This window comes from Triticum urartu, chromosome 2A, assembly GCF_056163025.1.
Source record: "Triticum urartu cultivar PI428250 chromosome 2A, HENAU_Tu73, whole genome shotgun sequence".
Taxonomy (NCBI): Eukaryota; Viridiplantae; Streptophyta; class Magnoliopsida; order Poales; family Poaceae; genus Triticum; species Triticum urartu.
Genome location: NC_141874.1, coordinates 201493538 through 201520375, shown reverse-complemented (window position 1 = coordinate 201520375; position 26838 = coordinate 201493538). Strand labels below are relative to the sequence as shown.

Genomic DNA, 26838 nt, shown 5'->3' with positions numbered 1-26838 from the left:
GCTTTGATCCAGCAGGAAGCATACTCATACAGTCATGACCGAATTCACTCCACCCCTCGTCCAAGACGGAGCTATAGCAGGCGTATGGATGAATCGGCTGTGTCAAGTAATGCACGAAACCGTGAGGTACCCCATGGTAACAACCCGACGGGTGGTGTTGGTGATGCTCAGGAAGTGGTGGACCGGGCCCGAGCGCGCAGGGAGGCCGAGTTAGCAGCACAGTACGAGGCTCGCCAGCTTACGCCGGTTCGTCCAACTACCTCGGTCGAGCTTGGCGTTTCTTCTAGCTCTTTGGGGGTGCCTTGTCTTGTCCCCGCTTTACGCAACGTGCGCCTGCCCAAAGATTTCAAGGGCCCATGCAAGGTGCCGAATTACACTGCTGATCAGCCTCCAGAGACATGGATAGAGAGCTATGAGATGGCCATGGAGATGCTGGATGTGGGTGATGCTGCGTGTGCAAAGTACTTCACCATGATGCTCGAAGGAACGACCCGTACTTGGTTAAAAAGTTTACCGGCAAACTCTATCAGTTCATGGGCCCAATTGCGAGCCCGGTTTATCTAGAACTTCAAGGATACATGTAAACAACCCATGTCGATAGTGGACTTAGCCGCTTGTGTTCAGGAAGAAGGAGAATCAACGACTCGGTGGGTGCATCGGGTCTCACAAATTTTGCATTCGTCAGACCGTATCAATGCCGACACCGCGGTTATAACCTTGGAAGGCAACTGCCGGTTTGGACCTCTAAAGTTAAAATTGGGACGGATGAAGCGCCATTGCAACGGTATGGGGACCCTCATGGCTGCGTTAGTGAAGTATGCTGACTCTGATAGTACCAAGGATCCCGAGTCTGATGACGACAAGGCAGGGAAGGGAAAGAAGAACAGCAACTCCAAAGGACAGCAGCATAACCCGGCAGGTCATGGAAACGGAGGCAAGCGTAAAGCGGATGGCAGCATGGACTTTGTGGCTAATACCAATGCGCAGGACAAGGGCCAACAACGTAAAGGTAAAACGCCGAATCGCAGTGGAGCGCCTAATCCTAACCCGGACCGCCTATCTTATCTGTTGAACCAGCCCTGTCCGAAGCATGGGACGAAGGAGGTGCCAGCCAATCACCTTTGGAAGGATTGTTACATTATGCAGGAGTTCAAGAACTCTAATGCTTTCTGGAATGACCACGGATCAGGTGGTGGCTCAGGATCCGGGCCGGGTTACGGCGGAGGAAATTCCGGTTCAGGGTTTAATGGTAATCAGGGCGGACATAACAATCAAGGTAATCAGAATAGTCAAGGTGGTTACAATCAGCAGCAGCAGCAGCAGTCGGGTTACCAGAGTCACCCAAAGCAGTTGAATAGTGGGCAGTATCATGTCTTCACCACTAGCTTGGACAAGCGAGATCAGAAGCTTCATAAGCGAGCAGTAAACTCTGTTGAACCGGCCGTGCCCCGTTATCTACGCTGGTCTGAACAGCCAATCCTATGGAGCAGAGAGGATCACCCTCCCCGGGTTGATAATCCGGGCCAGCTAGCGTTGGTGGTGGCACCTCAGGTGGGAGGTTATAAGTTCACCAAGGTACTCATGGATGGAGGAAGCAGCATTAATATCTTGTACTATGAGACCTTCCGTCGTATGGGATTAACAGATAAAAATCTTAAACCGTCCAATACGGTATTCCATGGTGTAGTACCTGGTAAGTCAGCATATCCTGTTGGCAAGATAGCTCTGGAAGTGGCCTTTGGAGATGATCATGATTCCAGGTCAGAGACTTTGACTTTTGAGGTGGTAAAGATCCAGAGCCCATATCACGCCCTGTTTGGGCGGCTGGCTTACGCCAAGTTTATGGCACGACCCTGTTATGTGTATTTGCAGCTCAAGATGCCGGGTCACAAGGGGACAATAACGGTTCATGGAAGTTGTAAGATCGCTTTGGAATGTAAGGAAGGTGATGCTGCTTACGCAGAGTCGGTTTGTGCCACGGAGGAGCTGAAGTATTACAAGGATAATGTTGATCCGGCAGACATGACTCCGTTGAAGAAGCCAACTACGGAGCATGATCCGGCCCTGAAGTTCAAATCGGCCGCTGAGACTAAGCTTGTTGACTTTGTACCTGGCGATTCGTCCAAGCAATTCAGCATCAGTACCAATTTGGATCCGAAATAGGAAAGCGCGCTCATCGAGTTCATCTGTGAGAACCGGGACATTTTTGCATGGAAGCCTTCTGACATGCCAGGTGTACCGAGGCAACTCGCTGAGCACACTCTTAATGTGGATCCTAAGTACAAACCGGTGAAACAGTTCCTCCGCTGGTTTAACGAAGAAAGGCACAAAGCTATTGGAGAAGAAGTAGCCAGGCTCTTAGCGGCTGGCTTTATCGTTGAGGTTTTCCATCCGGAATGGCTGGCTAATCCGGTGCTGGTCCTTAAGAAAAACGGCACCTGGCGCATGTGTGTGGATTACACAGATCTTAATAAGGCCTGTCCAGCAGATCCTTTTGCCCTCCCCCGTATTGATCAAATTATTGATGCTACGGCGGGTTGTGAGCGTTTGAGTTTTCTGGATGCATATTCTGGTTATCATCAGATCAAGATGGCGGTTAAGGACCAGGAGAAGACGGTGTTCATAACTCCCTTTGGAGCCTTCTGCTATGTATCTATGCCCTTTGGGCTCAAGAGTGCCCAGGCAACTTACCAACGGTGTGTGCAGAATTGCCTTCATAAACAGATTGGCCATGTACATGCCTATGTGGATGATATTGTGGTTAAGTCAAGGGAGAAGGAGACTCTGGTTGACAATTTGAAGGAAACCTTTGATAACCTGAGGACGTACAAGATGATGCTCAACCCGACCAAGTGTGTATTTGGTGTACCGGCAGGCAAGTTATTGGGTTTTCTGGTGTCCAATAGGGGAATTGAGGCTAATCCGGAGAAGATCATAGCAATCACCTCCCTGGCTAAACCAAAGTGTATCAATGATGTTCAACGCTTGGCAGGCCGGATTGCCGCGTTGAGCCGGTTTATCATCCGCCTTGGTGAGAAGGCGATCCCTTTGTATCAGATGTGGAAGAAGACGGATTAATTCGTCTGGAGTTCTGCTACTGATAAAGCGTTTGAGGATTTAAAGCGGCAGTTGGCCAATCCACCTGTGCTTGCCGCTCCAATTGATAAGGAGCCATTGCTGCTATATGTCGCCGCTAATGCTCGTGCGGTCAGTGTGGCTATTGTGGTGGAGCGAAAGGAGGCAGGCAAGGAGCATCCGGTTCAGCGTCCGGTTTACTATTCAGCGAGGTGCTTATTGAGTCCAAGCGAAGGTATCTGCATTGGCAGAAGCTGGTATATGGAGTTTTTATGGCAAGCCGGAAGCTTAAGCAGTACTTCCAGGGACACCCTATCACAGTGGTTAGTTCTGCTCCCTTGGGAGATATAATCCAGAACCGGGAAGCGACTGGCCGGATTGCCAAGTGGGCTATAGAGCTTGGGCCGCACGGATTGAAATACGTGACTCGGACGGCGGTCAAGTCTCAAGCACTTGTCGATTTCATCAATGATTGGACAGAACTGCAAGCACCTGAAGAGAAGCCGGATCACACATATTGGACTATCCATTTTGACGGGTCCAGGCAATTGGAGGGCTCGGGGGCTGGAGTCGTGTTAACTTCCCCACGAGGTGATAAATTTTGTTACGTTCTCCGCTTAATGTTCCCTTGTACTAACAATGCAACTGAGTATGAAGCCTTACTCCATGGTCTCCGGATGGCTAAGGAGATGAATCTAAGCCGAGTTAAGTGCTTCGGTGACTCGGACCTGGTGGCTCAGCAGGTGTCTGGCACTTGGGATTCTAAGGACCCGCTCATGGCAGCATATCATCGTGAGGTGGATATTGTTGCAGGTCACTTCAAAGGTTATCAGGTGGACCACGTGGACCGCCGGAAGAATGAAGCGGCGGACACTTTAAGCCGATTGGGCTCTCAACGCAAACCGGTCTCGCCCAATGTTTTCCTAGATGTGCTGCACAACCCATCGGTCAAGCTCCCTGGTGAAGAGGATTTAGCTATTCCTGATCCGGAGGCTCAATTGGTGGCAGCTCTTCATGTCATTCCGGATTGGACGCTTCCTTACCTTGCGTACTTGAACCAGGGCAAGTTACCAGAGGATGAGACTCTGGCCCGGCAGATAATCCGGCTATCCAAGTCCATGACTATTGTCAATGGCGAGTTGCATCATTGCAGTGTGTCAGGGGCATTTCAACGCTGTGTGTCCCCTGAAGAAGGCTGTGAAATCTTGCGTGAGATCCACGAAGGAGATTGTGGTCACCACGCTGGTTCAAAATCTCTGGTGGCTAAAGCGTTTCGCCACGGCTTCTATTGGTTGACTGCTCATGCTGATGCGGAAGATCTAGTCAGACGATGTGACGGTTGCCAAAAGTTCTCAAGACGTGCTCATGTGCCGGCTCAAGAATTGAGAATGATTCCAATCACTTGGCCGTTTGCGACTTGGGGGCTGGATATGGTTGGGCCTTTCAAAAGGTCCAAGGGCAAGAAGACCCACCTTTTGGTGGCGGTTGACAAGTTTACAAAGTGGGTGGAGGCAGAACCCGTTAGCAAGTGTGATGCGGCCACAGCGGTTCAATTTATCAAAAAGGTGATTTTCCGGTTTGGCTTTCCACACAACGTCATTACTGATAACGGTACCAACTTGTCCAAGGGTGCTATGAAGGAGTTCTGTCAACGTGAGCACATCCGGCTTGACGTTTCGTCAGTGGCTCACCCCCAGTCCAATGGTCAAGCAGAGAGGGCTAATCAAGAGATCTTGCGAGGCATCAAGCCCCGGCTTATGGTTCCTTTGCAACGAACACCGGGTTGTTGGGTTGAAGAATTACCATCTGTATTATGGAGCATTAACACCACACCCAACAGATCAACATGATATACGCCGTTCTTCATGGTCTATGGAGCGGAGGCGGTTCTCCCCAGTGATATCCGTCATGATTCACCTCGTGTAGCGGCTTATGTTGAAGCGGACAACGAGGCAGCACGGCAAGATGCTTTGGACCTGTTGGACGAAGAGCGTGACATAGCAGCTGCCCGCTCGGCAATTTACCAGTAGGATCTTCGTCGTTATCACAGTCGCCGAGTCAGAACCAGAACCTTTCAAGAAGGAGATTTGGTGCTTCGGCTCATCCAAGACCAGACTGATATGCATAAGTTATCCCCACCTTGGGAGGGACCTTTCGTGGTCAGCAAGAATCTGCACAATGGGTCATACTATCTGATCGATATTTGAGAGCATAAAGACTCACGTACATCAGAGGAGGAGACCAACAGGCCGTGGAACATAGCTCATCTTCGGCCTTACTATACCTGAGCCATCGGCTCTACTTATGTACATATTATGACAATGTATATATTATGATTAATACAATAAACTAGAGCCTCAGCTAAAGTGGGGTCTCTGTTCTTTTTACATCATGTGTGGTTACACGGAGTTGTTCTGTCTTGAAGCGGCCTCCGGTTTACCCCTTGAGTTAGCGTTTCAAAGCTTCATGTTATATCACTTGGGGGCTTGGTCGTGTCCGAACCAATGCAACACCTTTTGATAGGCGAAAGCCACCAGATCACTTGGGGACTTGGTCACGTCTGAACCAGTCACGCCTCTTGATCGGCCTAAGGCCACAGAATCACTTGGGGGCTTTGGTCGAACCCGAACCATCGTCACCCCTCTTGATCGGCATAATGGCAATGCATCATGTGGGGACCTGGCTGACTTGAACCATAGCTACGCCTACTGGGGGCTTGGTCGTGTCCGACCATGGTAATACCACTTGATCGGCTTAAACAGCCTCTTTTTTGCAAATGGTTTTATATTTGCCTTTGATTGACTCTTGTCTTTCTTTTGATAAATATCTCTTTTGTTGCATTTTAAACCGACAAATTCTCACACCGGTTCGACTGTCAATTGACGGAACACGGTCCATTCTTAATCCGGAGACTATTTGCCCGGTTTGATTTTTTGTTAACATCCTATTACGGAGTAACACGGTGTTTATCATAACCCGACACGGTTTACATGGTAAGCCGGCATTATATATACAGGAGCTGCTGTCTCCTCCAACAGTGTGGGTTTATAAACATCCGCTTCAAGATTGGCCAAGCCAACTTCATGCCCAACGATGGCAGGTATTATGTATCACAAAGATTTGATCCTATCTTTAAATTTCAGATATTTTAATTTCATATATGCAGACATCAAGGCAGCACGGTGCCCAAATAAGATCATTGTTTTTTCGCAGAGCATAAAGGAGCAGCAGTTTAAACCGGCTTCCGGTTCAAGCTTGGTCATCAGCCTGGCCTGATGGTTGCAGGTCATCCCGTGCCGCTTCAACCTCTGCTTCTCTACCCAGCGGCTGGAAATCAACAGTTGTCCAGTCGATTCACATTAATGATTGAAAGACAACTTCATCATTGATCAGCAATGACGGTTCAATATGAGGAGCATAAGTATGCTTACGGATTGGAGGGATAAGATTCTCCGCTTCAGGAATTGGTGCAGCCACTCATTTGTTTTGGTTATCATATTGAGCTTGATAGTGAGACAAATCTGCCTCTTCAACCAATTGACAAGCTAGAGGGCACACCTCCCGGTTTATCGCTCGTAGATCCTCCTCACTGAACTCTGACCCATCTTCCTTCAAGCTGGGATAGCCTTGAGCCGCTTCAACAGGATCAAAATCCGGCACCCACGCTTTTGCCCGGATTAAGGCATTGATAGCACCGGTTCGAGCAGCAGATTTCTTCAGCTCTTCAATCCGAGCAGGAAGCATCGACAGTCTCTTAAGAGTGTCCTGGATCAAGGTGGGCGCCGGGTTGTTATGGGACGCAGTAGAGATGATCCGCTGCGCGCCAGTGTACAATTGCTCTATTAATGTGTAGGCGGCTTTCAATTTCTTCCGCACATCCGACCCCAAGTGACCAATGCGTGTCCCTGAAACATTACAAAGGATTAACAAACCGGCAAAACCATAAGAAGGCCGAGTTACTCCAGAAATCAAGAAAGCTTACCAAAGATGGCAGCAGTCATGGCATGCACTTGCCGCTTTATGCTGGTCAGTTCGTCCACTACCGGTTTCAGTGCAGCCTCGGCATCTTCTGCTCGCTTGGTTAAAGCGGATTTTTCAGTGGCCCAATCCGCCCGCTCCTTGTTGAAGCCCTCCTTCAGCTGTTCCATGGCGCTTAAAGCGCTGGTTAATTCCTCTTTTGCTTTAGAGGTTTCAGCTTGTTGGGACTTCAGATTCTCTTGCAGATCGGCGATTTGGCTTTCTTTTTTGTTCAGCTCAGCCTGCATATAGACAGTAATACGATTCAGATAACAGGAGCAAGAATTGAAGTACCAACCACACAACAAGTTATGCCCTTGGTACTTGGGGGCTAATGCATATTTGCTCTTCATCCTACAATTGTTCATAAAGTCCCAAGCTCAATACAAGTATTCAACTTGGCACTTGGGGGCTAATGGCTATTTGCTCCATTAGTACTGATGCTACAATCTTTATTATCTAAAGTCCCGGTTTAACTACACTAAGTTGAACCGGCCCTTGGGGGCTACATCAGCAACTTCAGAAACATTGAAGTTTGGATTAACAAAGTCCCGGTTTGAATGGAGATCCTAAACCGGCCCTTGGGGGCTAGGAGAGTCAACACATTAAAACATACAAGCAGGAAAAGGCATATGGAAGTTACCTCATATTTGTCTTCATCATGTTAACTAGACCGGCTTCATAATCACGGCTGGTATACAGCCGGTTCAGATAGCCGGAATGGAGATCTTGGGCATTCAGAGCAGCGTAAGTCGCCAGATCAGCATTCCATTTGCCTTTGCCAATAGCAGCAAATTCTTCTTTGGCAGTGTGCCTAGATAAAGCGACTGGATTGCCTGGCTCTGTACGGCCAGTGCCAGTAATAACAACTTCATCATCCTCGGCATCGCCGGTTTGCACTGGGGCCGTCGGCTTATCAGTAGGCTTTGATGGACTGGTGGATCTCTCAATCCGGATGGGGCTTGTGGGCTGGTCGACAGGACCTGAGGTGTCAATATGTCTCTCTTCAATAATAAAGTCATCATCTTGCGGTGGTGGGTCGTTTGGCACATCTTCACGAATAGCCGCTTCACGGTTTGGTGTTCTGTCCGGTTCAGGAGCGGTGTTCTCTTCGGCCGCTTTATCCAGGCGAGCCTTCTTGCTTGGCCTAGGTTTGGCCCTGAAAGAAATAAGAAGGATCAATACAATATATGTTATAATGTAATACTTCAGAAACATCATAAGAAATATGACTCACCCAAGCACCGTTTTGAGTGGTGGCAGCTGGGTGGCTGATGACTCGCCAGACGATGAATGGGAAGTGCCCTCATAATCGGAGTCAGACGGATTACGAGGTTGACGAAAACAGCCCGCTTTAGGACAAGCATTGACAAGAGAGTTAGAGACCTCTGAATGGCATTTCTGAACCGGACTGTTCGGTAAACCGGCGGAGGTAACTACCTGGCCGCTATGCCGGGTTGTGCGGCGAGCTTTGTGCTGTTGTGCCTTCGCGTCTGGACAATCGACGATTTGGTTCTTTTTAACTAAGAACCTAGTCCAGAGCTACCTGGCTGACTCTCCGGGCTGCTGGACAATGTGACTTAAGTCATCGACATCTGGTGGCCGAACATATGTGCCTTGGAAGTTGTTGCGGAAGGCGTCTTCCAAGTCCTCCCAGCTTCCAATAGAGTTTTCCGGCAGACTGTTTAACCAGTACCAAGCTTGTTGGGGATATTACTACTAGGCGTAAACCGGCCTATCTGGGCCGGGTTAACTTCGTCAGTAGTTAAAGTATGTTAAAGCCCAAGAAGGCAGATGAGGGCCTGAGGCCCATAGTCGGTTCAAGGCTTGTAGCCGTAAACCAGCGTTGGTATGTAACTTGTATTGTAAGTTAGGAATAAGAAGGGACCAAACCGGACACGTCTATGAGCCAGTGTTGGGACTCTCTGAACCGACGAGCGTCACCCATGTATATAAGGGGACGACCCGGCGGCGGTTCAAGGACAACAGACAACAACTCGAGACTTAGGCGAAGCTTGTTTGCTCCCTAGTCATCGAAACCCCATCAATTCCATCACAACTAGACGTAGGCTTTTACCTTCATCGAAGGGGCCGAACTAGTATAAACTCTTTTGCGTCCCTGTGTCCGCTTTAACCCCTTCAAGCTAACCCGTCGCGATGGCTCCACGACTAAGCCCTTTCATGAGGACATCGGCCGTGACAAAACCACGACAGAGCTGGTCCTTTGAGTTTTAACGATAGGTATTTGATGGCATGGAGGTCATCTCCGCGGGCCATATGGATATGGAGAAGAAAATCCTCGATCCATACCGCGCGATCAGTTGTTCCATCGTATGATTCGATATTCACTGGTTTAAAACCTTCTGGGAATTCATGCTCCATTACTTCGTCAGTGAAGCAGAGTGGGTGTGCGGCGCCTCTATATTGGGCCACGTCACGACGTAGCTCAGATGGAGTCCGTCTACGATTTTCGGCCCGGGCGTGACTAGACTTGTCACGTCCGAATAGGTAGCCGACGTTGCGTGTCGAGGCATGTCCTCGCGATCCGTAGATCGATCTGGTATGTTCTGCTCTACTGTCGAGGTCCTGCCGAGGGTCGTATGTATGACCCCGAGCTGTTTTATCTCTATGTTTTCGTTGGGGTGAGGCGGGCTGCTGTTCGGCTTGAGCTGCCGCTTTATCCCGACCGCGGCCGCATTGTCCCGACCACGTGGTACAGGTTCCGTCGCCTCCTCATCGAACTGAGGTAGCAATCTATGTTTCGGGTAACCCTTGGTTGGGCGCTTGAGGCCGTATTCTTCGGCTGCTAGGATATCTGTCCATCTATCGTTGAGTAGGTCTTGGTCAGCTTGAAGCTGCTGTTGCTTCATTTTCAGGCTCCTTGCAGTGGCTATTAGTCGGCGTTTAAAGCGCTCCTGCTCGAGAGGTTCCTCAGGCACGATGAAATCCTCGTTGCCGAGGCTCTCCTCATCCTCGCAGAGTGGAAGATAATTAATGTCCTTCGAGTCTTCGTGTATAGCCTGTTCATCAGGGCTAACGTGCCCGTCTTCCCGTTCATCTTGTTCGGAGGTTGCCTCAATAGGGTCTTCATTGTCTTCGGCATCGTTCGGAGTATTGTTTTCTCCGGTGCTGGTATTGCTATCTTTTGCACAATGTGACTTAGAGCGGCGCCGCTGACGCCGACGTCTGGGCTGTGTCTCAGGAGGTTTATCCTCAACTGTATCTTCTTTGTCATCATCGTTAGTTTCTTTAGGTGTATCCACCATGTATACGTCGTACGGAGAAGTGGTCGTCCAGCGTCCGGTAAACGGCGGGTTTTGGCTTTGTTCCTCATCGGCATCGTCGTCCATACCGTCGATGTCTTCGGAGCCGTAATCGAGTATGTCGGTTAGGTCTTCGACAGTGGCTATGAAGTGGGCGGTAGGTGGGAAATGAAATTCTCCATCATCAGCCTCCAGTTCAAACCAGATATAATTCGGCTGAGAGTCCCCCGCTAGGGATAGATTTTTTTAATGAGTTGAGCACGTTGCCTAAAGGCGAGTGCCGGAAGATGTCCGCGGCGCTGGATTCGGCGATCGATGACCGATCCTGCTCGTCATACGCAGACGCACATGGTTCGGAACTTATAGCCGGAAACGAGTCTGAGGTTCCGGAGACACAGATATCACCCGAGGTTAGGTCTGTGTGCAGCTCCAACGCCGCGGAATCTATGGCCTCCGGATCCGTGGCGGGGTTGAGCTTCCCGTCCTCGGATGGCGCGATCTGCTCCGGATCTAAGGCCAGAGCGGTTATAGGTGCAATTTCCTGGGCATGGCCCGATGATAGATTTAAGTCATGTTCATTGTGGCGACGGGGAGCGACTGCCGTGGTCTCGAATCCGTTGAAGATCAAGTCTCCGCGGATATCCGCAACATAGTTCAAGCTCCCAAATCTGACCTGATGGCCAGGAGTGTAGCTATCGATCTGCTCTAGATGGCCAAGTGAGTTGGCCTGCAGTGCGAAGCCGCCGAACACGAAGATCTGTCCAGGGAGGAAGGTTTCCCCTTGGACAACATCGTTGTTGACGTTTGAAGGAGCCATCAAACCTTTTGTGGACGGCATAGTGGAACTCTCAATGAAAGCACCAATGTCGGTGTCAAAACCGACGGATCTCGGGTAGGGGGTCCCGAACTATGCGTCTAAGGTCGATGGTAACAGGAGACGGGGGACACAATGTTTACCCAGGTTCGGGCCCTCTCTATGGAGGTAATACCCTACTTCCTGCTTGATTGATCTTGATGAATATGAGTATTACAAGAGTTGATCTACCACGAGATCGTAATGGCTAAAAACCCTAGAAGTCTAGCCTGTATGACTATATCTGTTTCTGGACTAAGCCCTCTGGTTTATATAGACACCGGAGGGGACTAGGGTTATACAAAGTCGGTTACAGAGAAAGGAATCTTCATATTTGGCCGCCAAGCTTGCCTTCCACGCCAAGGAGAGTCCCATCCGGACACGGGAGAGAGTCTTCGGTCTTGTATCTTCACAGCCCATTAGTCCGGCCCATGTCCAACAGGCCGGACGCCCGAGGACCCCTTAGTCCAGGACTCCCTCAACTGTCACCGGGAAAGGACACCGCAAGATTGAACCCAAAGCTAAGCACTTCCCCATTGCAAGAAAAACCAATCTAGTTGGCCAAACCAAATGGATAGTTCGAAGAGACTTGCAAAGATATCAAATCATGCATAAAAGAATTCAAAGAAGATTCAAATAGTATTCATAGATAAGCTGATCATAAATCCACAATTCATCGGATCTCAGCAAACACACCGCAAAAAAGTATTACATCGAAAAGATCTCCAAGAACATCGAGGATAAGATGGTATTGAGAATCAAAGAGAGAGAAGAAGCCATCTAGCTACTAGCTATGGACCCGTAGGTCTGTGGTAAACTACTCACGCTTCACCGGAAGGGCAATGGTGTTGATGTAGAAGCCCTCCGTGACCGAATCCCCCTCCGGTAGGACGCCAGAAAAGGACCCTAGATGGGATATCACGGGTACAGAAGGTTATGGCGGTGGAAAAGTGTTTTTGTGGCTCCCTCTATTGTTTGTGGGATCACTACTAGGAAAATGCTTATACATAGAAGTTTACCAGTAGCGTTTGTTTGTGTCCCCACGCTACTGGTAATTACCAGTAGCGCTGGGTACAAAGCGCGCTACTGGTATGGCTTAGCAGCAGCGTTGGTTTCTTTTGGGCACGCTACTGGTAAGTGTGCCACACCACACCAGCAGATCAAAAAATATTAGTAGCGCTGGTTGTAAATCCCGTGCTACTACTAAGTGAATAGCTATAGTGCAGGCGATACACCCACGCTACTACTTAGCGTGTCCACTGCCTCTAGGGCTGGGCATTCAGTTTAACCGAACCGTTCGGTTCGGTTCTTCGGCTTTCAAAGAAATCCAGTTTTGAGAAAAGGATGACCGATCGGTCACTCAGAAATCTCCTAACTGAAGATTCGGTGGACCGAGATTTCGGTTCGGTCCTCGGTCGAGACTTAATTGACCGATAGATTAGGGAAAGCAATGAAAGAAAGCGACTCTTCAGAAATTGATCTGCAAAGAAACATTGCGTACACACGCAAGACAAGATCTTGTGATTACAAAATCAGATCAAAGTAACAAGAACTTTAGGTGAACAAATCAGCAATAAGATGCCCACGCAAGGCAATCAAAGAGAAAGCGGGAGATAGGAGGGAAGAGAGATGTGTCCTCCATAGTTCACGCGCCACCGCTGTTGCCTCCAGTGGTTGAGGGCGGTAGAGGCAGCGCATGGCGGCTAGGGTTAGGCGCTGGGTGGGGGAGGGATCGTGAGTGGAGGCAGAAGAGTCGAGGGCTTGAGGCGCAGGTCGGTCATCTAGTGGGCTACTGAAGAAAGGAAGGAATCTTACGGGAGAGGTATTGGGCTGTGGGTTGGCCCATTACGTAGATTTGAATGCACGTGCCTGTGTATTCGGTTTCATCGGTCCTTTCGGGTAACAAAACCATGACACCGAATTACCCAAATTAATTTCGGTTTTTGGAACATGCTGACCGAACTAAAAACCAAAACTTTCGGTTTCGGTCTTTTTGGCTTCGGTCCCGGTTTATTCGATTTGGTAGTTCGGTCCTCGGTTAATATGCCCACCCCTAACTGCCTCCACATGCCAAGCGACCAGATAAAAAAACTCTCTCACAAATCTCACCCCCACCGTTACCCCTGGCTCTCGGTCGAGCTCCTCTCCCCCACGATCTCGTCGCCGCTGCCACCACCCACGCCGGCCGGTTCCGGCGATCTCCGGCCGCACGCAACATGCCCCCAAGCTCCGCCCCGCCCTCCCCTCCGTCCATATCCATGCGTCAAGGTCAGCACCCTTACCCGCGGCTAGGGATTCGGGCGCCCCCGTGTTCTTGCCGCCGAGTGCCCAGGTCGGACCGCTGGCCAACGAGCAGCACCCCGCACATGCACGTGCCCAGGCCGACGAACAGTACGGGGATTGGCCACGGACGGAGACGAGTGCAGGCGCAGGAGCAGGAGAATCTGTGGCGGCGACGGATCTGGTGACCGTCGGGTCGGCTCGTCGTTCGTGGCCGGCCGGTGTCGCGGTGAGGCGCTGTCGTCCGTGGATTTCGGTGGCGGCTGACGGCCAATTGCTCTTGGACGCCGCTGCAGCTGCTCGTTTATGAATTTTCAGTAATGCGGCTAGGTATGCCAAGTGCGTTTTCTGAATTTTCATAAGTGCAACAGCCAAGTTCAGTTTTAATTAAGTGTAGTACTAGTGTAGGCTTTGGGATATCAGTTATAGTTCAGTGTAGTACTAGTGTATGACAAACGAATTAGATCTTAGCAGATAGATGCACAATTAATTCAGTAATGTCAAGTTTAGTTTTCGTTCATTGTAGTGCTGCTCAAGTTGAGTTTGGTTCAAGTATAAAATTTTCTATTCATGCCTTAACTTGTTTCTTGTAGTGAAGTTAAGGCGAGCATTGGAACATTTTGATAGCTTAGTCTTTTTGGATGGTCCTCTATCTGTATAGCATTACAAGCAACAGCCACTTAGCCATGAGAGTCTTTCTAGATGGTACTCTATCTACATACTCTTACAAGAAACAACCAACGAGTTATGGTATATGTTTCCATTCTCAAAATAACTATCTTTGATGCTTCTGAATATTTAGCTTTCAAAATGACTTTACCGAATATGTAAGATCCTATGCCTATAATTTTACTTTATCACTCTTAATTTTTGCAACAGTATGATACTCTATGTAGTTCCTCAAGATATTGTTCTTTATTAGGAGGAATCAAGGATTAAATTTACTGGAATAGTCTATTTTACACACACACACATATTATTACTTAATACATCCATGTGAGATAAAAAACATACTAATATTTATATTTTTGATATAATATAAGTGCACCTGCTCATACTTTTCAATAAAATCACTACATTGGTTTGAAAGGAGAAACTCCTCATTTCCTTCCAATTTAAGACCGCACTGGAGAATATACATAACACATCTATTTGATTGGTGTTACAAATTTGCAAGTGCAGCAGCTTAACTGTCACTAATATATGAAATGTTGCTCTAAGTCTCTTATGTCACATGAATGAATGTTATTACAAAATTTCATTATAAATATAGTAATAAATGGGAAGTTGTCATGTCGACTATAATCACCAGTGATATTTATAATGACCAAGTGCTGTTACTGCTGCTGATTACTAGTAATACAACAATAATACATCTGCAACCAAGAGTTGAATTGAAATGACCTGACAGTAAAGGGTACAATGTTGGTAATAATCTGCTGTTGTTGATGCCTTCTTGCTTGCTTGCTTGCGAATGACCTGGGAATTACTCCTACTTGGTGCACAAACTTTGCTTGTTGCAATTTGCCTCAAAAGCTTGGATTCAGAATCTATAATAAGATTTGGTCATGCCTAGCATTGTATCCTTCTTAAGTTGGGTTTTCCCTAATTTCTAGGATTGGTCTCTTAGGTACTGTTTATAATTCATATATACTATGCTGCTGCTATATGCTTTTGTTTATGCTATTGTTACTTAGTGCTCTATAGGTTACTGTTATATTGCACTAATGCTCCAAGTCCTTTTGAGTTCCTAGTAGTGGTCTTGGTTCATTGTTTAATTCCAGGATTTGTGAGTTCCTAATAGGGAACACATGGACATGAAGCTACGGCGGCGACGAAGACGATATCGACATGGGGCTGCGGCGACGATGATGACGACGACATCGACATCGACACAGGGCTACGGCGGCGACGAAGACGACGACATCATCATGGCGCTGCGGTGGCGGCGGCGATGACGACATCAACACCATCAACACGGCCTTGTGGAGGCGCCGACGTCGACGACATCAACACGGCCTTGTGGAGGCGCCGACGTCGACGACATAGACGCGTGGCATATATATTGTGTGTGTGTGTGTGTGTGTGCGTGTGCGTGTGTTAATTATCTACATCAGATATGTATGATTGATGATTGACTGTATGCATAACATGTATGTATTGTGAAATGCATGTCTAAACTGAAATAGATAGACTTTTATTTTTTTTAAATCCTAATTTGTTACTAGTAGCGTGGGTGTATCATAGAAGCGCTATTGCTATTCCTTTACTAGTAGCGTGGGTGTGGAATACTAGTAGCGTGGGGCACCAGCGCTACTGGTATGTCTGTTTAGTAGTAGCGTGGGGTAAAACACACGCTACTGCTAAAAAATAGCTGTAGCGTCATAGCAGTAGCGTGGGAACCTACGCTACTGGTAGTCCAAAAACCCACGCTACTGGTAAGGTTTTTCCTAGTAGTGGATATATGAGAATATATAGGCGAAGAAACTAGGTCGGTGGAGTCACGAGGGACCCACAAGGGTGGGGGCGCATCCTACCCCTCTGGGCGCGCCCTTCGTCCTTGTGGCTGATATGTCTCCAATGTATCTGTAATTTTTATTGTTCCATGCTGTTATATTATCATTCTTGAATGTTTTATAATCATTTTATAGTTATTTTATATCATTTTTTGGTACTAACCTATTGACATAGTGCCAAGTGCTAGTTGCTGTTTTTTGCATGTTTTTTACATCGCAGGAAATCAATATCAAACGGAGTCCAAACACAATGAAACTTTTTATGGATTTTTTATGGACCAGAAGACATCCAGTGGGCTGAAGAAGCACCTGGGGGGGGGGTGCTCCAAGGGGAGCACAACCCACCAGGGCGCGCCTGGAGCCCAGGCACGCCCTGGTGGGTTGTGCCCACCTCGGTTGCCTCCTGAACCGCCTCTTTATTCTATAAATACCCCAATATTCCAGAAACCCTAGGGAAGCCGACGAAAATCAATTCTAGCCGCCACAAGTTCCAAAACCACCAGATCCAATCTAGACACCATCATAGAGGGGTTCATCATGTTAATTGGTGCCTCTCCGATGATACATGAGTAGTTCATTGTAGACCTATGGGTCCGTAGTTAGTAGTTAGATGACTTCCTCTCTCTTTTTTGATTCTCAATACAATGGTCTCTTGGAGATCCATATGATGTAACTCTTTTTGCGATGTGTTTGTTGGGATCAGATGAACTTTGAGTTTATGATCAGATCTATCTTTTTATCCATGAAAGTTATTTGAGTCTTCTTTGATCTCTTATATGCATGATTGCCTATAGCCTCGTATTTCTTCTCTGATATTTGGGTTTTGTTTGGCCAATTTGATCTATTTAGCTTGCACTGGGAAGAGGTGCTTTGTGATGGGTTCGATCTTACGGTGCTTGATCCCAGTGACAGAAGGGGAATCGACACGTATGTATCGTTGCTATTAAGGATAACAAGATGGGGTCTATTTCCACATAAATAGATCTTGTCTATATCATGTCATCGTTCTTATTGCATTACTTCGTTTTTCCATGAACTTAATACACTAGATGCATGATGGATAGTGGTCGATGTGTGGAGTAATAGTAGTAGATGCAGGCAGAAGTCGGTCTACTAATCTTGGACGTGATGCCTATATAATGATCATTGCCTGGATATCATCATGATTATTTGAAGTTCTATCAATTGCCCAACAGTAATTTGTTTACCCACCGTTTGTTTTTTCTCAAGAGAAGCCACTAGTGAAATCTACGGCCCCCGGGTCTCTTCTTTAATATATTTACCTTTGCGATCTATTTTCCTTTGCCTTTATTTTCAGATCTATTAAACCAAAAATACAAAAATACCTTGTTGCACTTTATTTTATTTGGCGTTCGATCTATCAACTTATTACAACTTTCTCCCGTTTGTTTGCCAATTTCTGGCACCGTTACCTGTCGGATTTTGGGTTCCGACAAACCCTTGAGGTTCGAACTCTGGGGTGCGCACGAAGAACTCTCTCTCCCTAGCTCGCTCTCGCAACGATCTCAAGGCCTAGCTCGCGGAACCCAAGGAACAAGAGACACGAGGGTTTATACTGGTTTGGGCCACCATTGTGGTGTAATACCCTACTCCAGTGTGGTGTGGTGGATTGCCTTGTAGGCTAAGGATGAACAAGTACAAGTGATGAACCGCCTCCTGAGGAGAGGTGTTCTTGAGCTTGGTGAGCTAGTGTGTGTGAGGGTGATCCAGATGATCTGTCCCTGATTAGTTGCCTCCTATGGTGGTGGCTAGTCCTACTTATAGAGGCCCTCACTACTAGGAAAAGGCTTGTACATAGAAGTTTACCAGTAGCGTGTGTTTTGGAGCCCACGCTACTGATAATTAGCAGTAGCGTGTGTTACAAACCGCGCTACTGGTACAACTTAGCAGCAGCGTTGGTTTCTAGAGGGCACGCTACTGGTAAGTTAGCCACACCACACCCCCGGCCAAAAAATAGTAGCAGCATTGGTACCCTAACAAGTGCTACTGTTAAGAAAATAGCAGTAGCATGGGGCCACTAAGAAGCGCTACTGCTACTTCTTCTATGTGTAATCTTTTACCAGTAGCGTGTTTTTTGGGCAAGCGCTATAGCTAGTTTTATGTACCAGTAGATATTTTGTCTGGCACACATAGCAGTAGTGCGCTTTGGTGCCCAGCGCTACTGCTATGCTCGCTAGCCAAAATATCTGCCACCTTTCCCCCCTTCTTCTTCCTCCCCCTTTCTTCCTCCCCCTCCCTCTTGCACTTGCTTGTCCTTCAATGCTTCCCCCTCTTCTTTGCCCTTCCTTCCCCCTCCATTAATGCCCTCCCTCCTTTCTCTTCCTTGTTTTTGCCCCTCCTCCCCTTCTCTTCTTTGCCCCTCCACCACCCCCTCCATTAATGCCCTCCCTCCTTCCTCTTCCTTTCTTTTGCCCCTTCTCCCCTTCTCTTCTTTGCCCCTCCACCACCCCCTCCATTAATGCCCTCCCTCCTCCCTCTCATAGCTCTATCTAGAGCTACTAGCTAATTATAAGAAGGTGCTCGATATTCCTCTTGACAAATAGGTGAGCAAAAAAAGAGTTGTGCAAGAATGGAAATATGTGTGTTTGCGATTAGGACCGAAACTATGTGCGATATGAATATACCGAATTGCGTGTGGCATGTGAGTGACATGAGTTGCCTATGTTTTGCCGAAATGTCAATTCATTTCCGTTTCGGCGAATTTCAGGCAAACTCAATATGTCCTATGTTTAGGGAAGGTCATGCAGAATTTTTGTATGAATTTGATCCATGCATGCATATATACGTGGTTATAATATTTGCTCTGCGCGTAGGTGATCATGAAGGTCAATGGAAGGATGGTGGAAAGATACTGGCAATCCGTTGTGGATGATATGTATGAAAAAAGACTGACGGATGTTTTATGTCCGTGTCGAGAATGCAAAGGAAGAGTCAGGCTCGACCCCTTTCAGGGTGGTAAATTCAAGGCGCACCTGCTCATGCATGGTTTCATGCATGGCCATACTCGGTGGATAAGTGAAGATGATGATGATGAGGAGGAGGATGTCGACGGGGCAGGAAATAACGACATGGGGCCACCAGACGAGGAGATGACCGATTATGTGCTCGAAGAGGAAGACGGCCTCGAAAATGTCGATGGCGAAGAGGCAGTTCAAGGCGGAGAAGATGCGGACACGCCGCCGTCTTCGTCGCTACTAAGTTCAGCCATGCGGGACCCGCATGTTCGAGACCTGCTTCGCAAGAAGACGATTAGCTATAGATCTGCTTCAAGAGAGGAGGCCTAACTGGCGCAACTGGAGCTAGACTCGATGACTCCTTTGTATGATGGTTGCAATCCCGAGGTGACCCGCTTGAGTTTCACACTAGAACTTCTAAAGATGAAGGAAAAAAACAAATGGACAGATACAAGCCTGGATGAGCTTCTGAAGTACCTAAAGAAGGTTCTTCCCGCGGGAAGCCTGTGTCCTACTAGTGTCGAGGAGGCAAAGAAAATCGTGTGCCCTCTTGATCTGCCACATATTAGATATCACACATGCATCAATGATTGCATCATATATCGAAACGAGCACGCGGAAAAAACCATCTGTCCAAAGTGCAATGCTTCACGATATAAAAAGGCCGGAAAGAAAGCTCCACAGAAAGTTGTATGGTACTTTCCGATCACTCCGTGTCTACAGCGGTATTTCGTAGATCCTAAGGAAGCAAAGCTTATGCACTGGCACGCGGAGAGGGTGAAGCCAGATGACGGAGATGAGCCGAAGCTGAGACACCTCGCAGATGCTAGGCAGTGGAGAGCATTAAATGCTGAATTTGAATTTTTCACAAATGATCCAAGGAACATCGTGCTTGGCGCTAGTAGTGATGGCATGAATCCATTTGGCAACCAGAACACCAATCATAGCACATGGCCCGTGTTTGTATGGATGTACAACCTCCCCCCTGGTTGTGCATGAAGGAAAAATACATACACATGGCTATGCTTATTCAAGGGCCGAAACAACTGGGAAATGATATAAATCTGTATCTCGGGTTACTGAAAGAGGAGTTACAGACCTTATGGACAACGCCGGCCAAGACATGGGATGCAAGCAAAGGAGAGTATTTCTACATGAGAGCCGCGTTGATCACGACGGTGCAAGACTATCTCGGTTACGGCTATCTCTCTGGCCAGGTGTGCCACGGATATTGCGGATGCACGAGGTGCATGGATGATACAAATTCTCTGCAGCTATCGAAAGATGGCGGGTCTTCGAAAATCGTGTACATGGGGCATCGAAGATGGCTAGAGAAGGATGACCCATGGAGAAAGCATGGAGATCTATTCAACGGTAAGGCTGAGCATCGAGGTCCTCCACGTAAGCGTAGTGGTGCAGAAATATATGAGTTATTGAAGAACTGGGAAGAGCGCCCCTCGCCGGGAAAGATGAAGAAAAAGGCGCCGGAGCCCCTGCTGAAGATATGGAAGACGAGATCTATTTTCTGGGACTTGGAATACTGGCCCATACTCGACACGCCTCATAGCCTTGATCAAATGCATAAAAAAAATATCCTTGAGAGTTTGCTTGGAACATTGGTGAACATGCCGGAGAGGACCAAGGATGGGCCGAAGGCACTTGGAATTTTTGAAAATCAGGAAAGATCTCCAAATGCCCAGTAAAAGGTCGTCAGAGGAGACCGAGACGGAGACGGAGACGGAAGATAGGGGCAACAAAGTAAACAAGAAGGAAGAACAATATTGCCCCCCTCTTGCTTCACCTTAGATCCGAAGGAGGTCGATCAATTGTTCAAGTGCCTTGACGGAATCAGAGTTAGTTCCGGATACTGTGGGAAGATAAGAAGATATCTGGACACTAAGAAAAAAAGGTTCAGTGGGATGAAGTCTCACGACTGTCATGTGATGATGACGCAGTTACTCCCGGTTGCACTTAGAGGGATTATGGACACACATGTGCGTGAGACGCTTACTGACCTATGCCACTTTTTTGATGCTATCTCTCAAAAGTCGATCAGTGTCCAAATCAGCCCCTTACGAAGCAACGCATAAACTAGGGTTTAAGCTTCTATCACTCTAGCAACCCATCATCTACTTATTACTTCCCAATGCCTTCCTCTAGGCCCAAATAATGGTGAAGTGTCATGTAGTCGACGTTCACATGACACCACTAGAGGAGAGACAACATACATCTCATCAAAATATCGAACGAATACCAAATTCACATGACTACTAATAGCAAGACTTCTCCCATGTCCTCAGGAACAAACGTAACTACTCACAAATCATATTCGTGTTCATAATCAGAGGGGTATTAATATGCATATAGGATCTGAACATATAATCTTCCACCAAGTAAACCAACTAGCATCAACTACAAGGAGTAATCAACACTACTAGCAACCTACAGGTACCAATCTCAAACTTAGAGACAAGAATTGGATACAAGAGATGAACTAGGGTTTGAGAAGAGATGGTGCTGGTGAAGATGTTGATGGAGATTTCCCTCTCCCGATGTGTCGGTGTTCTGGGAACGGGGGTCCCCAGACTTGCCTGCCTGCGGCCTGCGGCATGGCTCAAGGGAGCCCAGCATGACCCATCTTCATCAACACAAGACCCAAGACCCTCGCGAGGGGCCAAGCCTCGCGGGGCGGACGACGCAGAGCTTCCTCAGGCACGGCCTCATCAGGCTGGCTCACGAGGAGGCGGAGAGATCAAGGCGGGGTACCTCACGAGGTGCCCATGACGCAAGCCATGACGACCAAGGGCGCCAGGCGGGCGCCAGCCCGCGCAGTGTCCTCCTTTCCTCTTTGGTGCAAAGGGGGCAAGCGCAGGCGAGAGGATCAAGCAAAGGCATCCATTTCAGTGCAACGAGACCATGACCAACTCCGCGACAAGGAGGAAGTCATTGTGGAGCCCAGGACGGCGTCACCACCAGAGCCTTTGGCAGGCGAGGACCAACTTTAGTCAGGATAAGTGTACCAGATGTTCCCCTTCAAAATGGCCAACTGTTGGCGCCCTTCCCGCTCAATATTTGGGAGGAGGCCCAGGGCCTTTGTCTATAAATAGGACTAGCCACCCCCAGGGTAGAGGCATCTAGATTGAGCAATCCAGAATCTGGGCAAGCAGAGAAAGAGAGAGAGAAGGGCGACTGAGCTCCTCCTAGCAGTTCATCGCCCCAGCTAAGAGCAGACCCTCGCGAGGCTGTTCTTCCTTGTATTGTTCATCATCATCAGCCCAAGAGGCAATCCACCACACCACAAACTAGAGTAGGGTATTACACCACAATGGTGGCCCGAACTAGTATAAACCCTGTGTCTCTTGTGCAGTTCTTTCGTTAGCTTAGATCTTTGCGAGGCGGAGAGGTAGAAGGCGTAATCTCCGCGCGCACCCCAGAGTTCGAACCTTAAGGGTCTGCCGGAACCCGAAATCTGACACGATGAGAGGAGCGTTGGTGATGATGATGGCGACGATTTCCCCCTCCCGGAGAGAAATTTCCCCGGCAGAACAGCTCCGCCGGAGCCCTAGATTGGTTCCGCCTCATGGCGGCGGAGTCTCGTCCCGTAAGCTTGCTTATGATTTTTTCTCGGACGAAAGACTTCTTATAGCAGAATATGGGCACCGGAGGGCCAACAGGGGGCCCATGAGGCAGGGGGCGCGCCCAGGGGGTAGGGCGCGCCCCCACCCTCGTGGCCAGGGTGTGGGCCCTCTCTGCTACTTTCTTCATCCAGTATTTTTTATATTTTCCAAAAATAACTTCCGTGGAGTTTCAGGACTTTTGGAGTTGCGCAGAATAGGTCTCTAGTATTTGCTCCTTTTCCAGCCCAGAATTCCAGCTGCCAGCATTTTCCCTCCTTATGTAAACCTTGTAAAATAAGAGAGAAAAGGCATAAGTATTGTGACATAACGTGTAATAACAGCCCATAATGTGATAAATATCGATATAAAAGCATGATGCAAAATGGACGTATCAACTCCCCCAAGCTTAGACCTCGCTTGTCCTCAAGCGGAAGCCAGAATCGATAAATATGTCCACATGTTTAGAGATAGAGGTGTCGATAAAATAAAATACGGACATGAGGGCATCATGATTATTCTCATAACAGCAACATATATGAATATTGTCATATGATTTCTTATGCTCAAGTAATAATCTATTCACAATGTCAAGTATGAATCAGAAACTTCATTGAGAACCAACAGACTATAATCTCAGTCATTGAAGCAATTGCAATTTATCATAACATCAGAAAGAGTATATGTCAGAGCTTTTCAACAAATCCACATACTCAACTATCATTTTAGTCTTTCACAATTGCTAACACTCACGCAATACTTGTGGTTATGGAGTTTTAATCGGACACAGAGAAAGATAGGGGCTTATGGTATTGCCTCCCAACTTCTTACCTCAAGGGTAAATGTCAACAATAATAATTCATGCTCACTCATATCCAATTAGATATATATATCAGGATCGTACCAACATACTGTGCTTGCCAAAGGATAAAATATAAAAAGGAAAGGTGAAGATCACCATGACTCTTGCATAGGGTAGAAGATAAAAGTAAAAGATAGGCCCTTCGCAGAGGGAAGCAGGGGTTGTCATGCGCTTAACGGTTGGATGCACAAAATCTTAATGCGAAAGAACGTCACTTTATATTGCCACTTGTGATATAGACCTTTATTATGCAGTCCGTCGCTTTTATTACTTCTACATCACAAGATCGTATAAAGCTTATTTTCTTCCTCACTAATAAATCATACATATTTAGAGAGCAATTTTTATTGCTTGCACCGATGACAACTTACTTGAAGGATCTTACTCAATCCATAGGTAGGTATGGTGGACTCTCATGGAAAAACTGGGTTTAAGGGAATTTGGAAGCACAAGTAGTATCTCTACTTGGTGCAAGGAATTGGCTAGCATGAGGGGGAAAGGCAAGCTCAACATGTTGGATGATCCATGACAATATACTTTATCTTAGATATAAGAAAACATAACCCATTACATTGTCTTCCTTGTCCAACATCAACTCTTTAGCATGTCATATTTTAATGAGTGCTCACAGTCATAAAAGATGTCCAAGATAGTATATTTATATGTGAACCTCTCTTTCTTTATCACTTCCTATTAATTGCAACGATGACCAAAACTATGTTTGTCAAATCTCAACAACTTTTAATCATCATACTCTTTATGTGTGAAGTCATTACTATCCATAAGATCAATATGATCTCCTTGTTTCTTTTTACTCTCCCCCTTTTTTTCTTTTTTTTCACTCAAGATCATAGCAAGATCATCAAGCCCTTGACTCAACACTAATCTTTATTATATAGCTCACAGACTCGATTACATAGAGAGATCATAAAGCAAAACTCACGACTAGATCATGCTAAAACTTTATTCTACTAGATCAAAATATTACTAAAAGGATCGAACTAAGAAAAATGGTAAAGATAGGAGTGTGATGGTGATACGATACCGGGGCACCTCCCCCAAGCTTGGCAGTTGCCAAGGGGAGTGCCCATACCCAAGTGATTATGTCTCCTTCTTCTACTGCCGGAGCTTGATCCTCCCTAGCCTTCTTGATCCCATCATCTTTGTTGATCTCCCCGGGTTCTTCGCTCTTCAGATCTATCTTCATTATCCAAGCATCGTTGTCACCATTGTTGGAGGAGGGGGACGACATGATGCTTGGCCTTGACAAATCTGGCAGAAAATAGCTTGAAACGAAAACAGGGGATAATTGTGTGATACGGGAGTCAAAACCTTCGGGAGATTATATAATGAATTTTTACCGACCAAAATACGTATCGTGCAAGAAAACGGAGTCCGGAGAGCGCACGAGGTGCCCACGAGGTAGGGGGCGCGCCCAGGGGGGTAGGACGCGCCCTCCACCCTCGTGGAGCCCTCGTGTCCTTCCCGGACTGCTTCTTATTTTTTTATTTTTCTAAATATTCCAAAACGGAGAAAAATTGCCATTAGAACTGTTTTGGAGTCGGTTTACTTACCGTACCACGTACCTATTCCTTCTCGGAGTCTGAAACATTCCGGAAAGTGTCCCTTATGTATTCCTCCGGGGTTACGGTTTCGATAACATTGGTTTCAACATTTATGGGATTACCTGAGATATAATGTTTGATTCTTTGACCGTTAACCACCTTCGGATTTGTATCTGCGAAGTTGTTGATTTTTATGGCACCGGAACAATAGACTTCCTCGATAACGTATGGGCCTTCCCACTTAGAGAGAAGTTTTCCTGCAAAAAATTTTAAACGAGAGTTGTGTAGCAAAACATAATCACCTACATTAAACTCACGCTTTTGTATCCTTTTGTCATGCCATCTTTTAACTTTTTCTTTGAATAGTTTGGCATTTTCATAAGCCTGGGTTCTCCATTCATCTAGTGAGCTAATGTCAAATAACCTCTTTTCACCGGCAAGTTTAAAATCATAGTTGAGCTCTTTAATAGCCCAATATGCCTTATGTTCAAGTTCGAGGGGTAAATGATATGCTTTTCCATAAACCGTTTTATACGGAGACATACCCATAGGATTCTTATATGCAGTTCTGTAAGCCCATAATGCATCATCAAGTTTCTTGGACCAATTCTTTCTAGACCTATTAACAGTCTTTTGCAAAATTAATTTGAGCTCTCTATTACTCAATTCTACTTGACTGCTAGACTGCGGGTGATATGAGGATGCAATTCTATGATTAACGTCATACTTAGCAAGCATCTTACGGAAAGCACCATGAATAAAATGTGAACCACCATTAGTCATTAAATATCTAGGGACTCCAAACCTCGGAAAAAGAACTTCTTTAAGCATCTTAATAGTAGTGTTATGATCAGCACTACTAGTTGGAATAGCTTCTACCCACTTAGTAACGTAATCAACAGCAACTAAAATATGTGTATATCCATTAGAGGCAGGAAACGGTCCCATATAATCAAAGCCCCAAACATCAAATGGTTCAATAACAAGTGAATAATTCATAGGCATTTCTTGACGTCTACTAACATTACCAATTCTTTGACATTCATCACAAGACAAGACAAACTTACGAGCATCCTTGAAGAGAGTAGGCCAATAAAAACCGGATTGCAATACCTTATGTGCAATTCTATCTCCAGCGTGGTGTCCTCCATAAGCCTCGGAGTGACACTTGCGTAGGATCTGTTCCTGTTCATGCTCAGGTACACAACATCTAATAACACCATCTACTCCTTCTTTATACAGATGTGGGTCATCCGAGAAGTAATGTCTTAAATCATAGAAAAACTTTTTCTTTTGCTGATATGTGAAACTAGGTGGTATAAATTTAGCAACAATGTAATTAGCATAATCAACATACCATGGAGCAGTACGAGAAGCATTTACGACATTTAATTGTTCATCAGGAAAGCTATCATCAATAGGTAGTGGGTCATCAAGAACATTCTCTAACCTAGACAAGTTATCTGCAACGGGGTTCTCAGCTCCCTTTCTATCAACAATATGCAAATCAAATTCTTGTAGTAGGAGAACCCATCTAATAAGTCTAGGTTTAGCATCTTTCTTTTCCATAAGAATTTAATAGCAGCATGATCAGTGTGAATAGTTACTTTAGAATCAACAATGTAAGATCTGAACTTATCACATGCAAATACAACTGCTAAGAATTCTTTTTCAGTAGTAGCATAATTTCTCTGGGCAGTGTCTAGAGTTTTACTAGCATATTGAATAACATTTAATTTCTTATCAACTCTTTGCCCTAAAACAGCACCTACAGCATAATCGCTAGCATCACACATAATTTCGAAGGGTAAATTCCAA

General features: G+C 46.7%; 1 long non-coding RNA gene across 1 annotated transcript; it reads left to right on the top strand.

Annotated features, from left to right (window-relative positions):
• Window positions 1–13289: 13289 nt before the first annotated feature.
• LOC125553430 (uncharacterized) lies at window positions 13290–15713 on the top strand. The gene is made up of 2 exons (XR_007304058.2): window positions 13290–13818; window positions 15293–15713. It is a non-coding gene; the product is annotated as an uncharacterized LOC125553430 (long non-coding RNA).
• Window positions 15714–26838: the final 11125 nt, after the last annotated feature.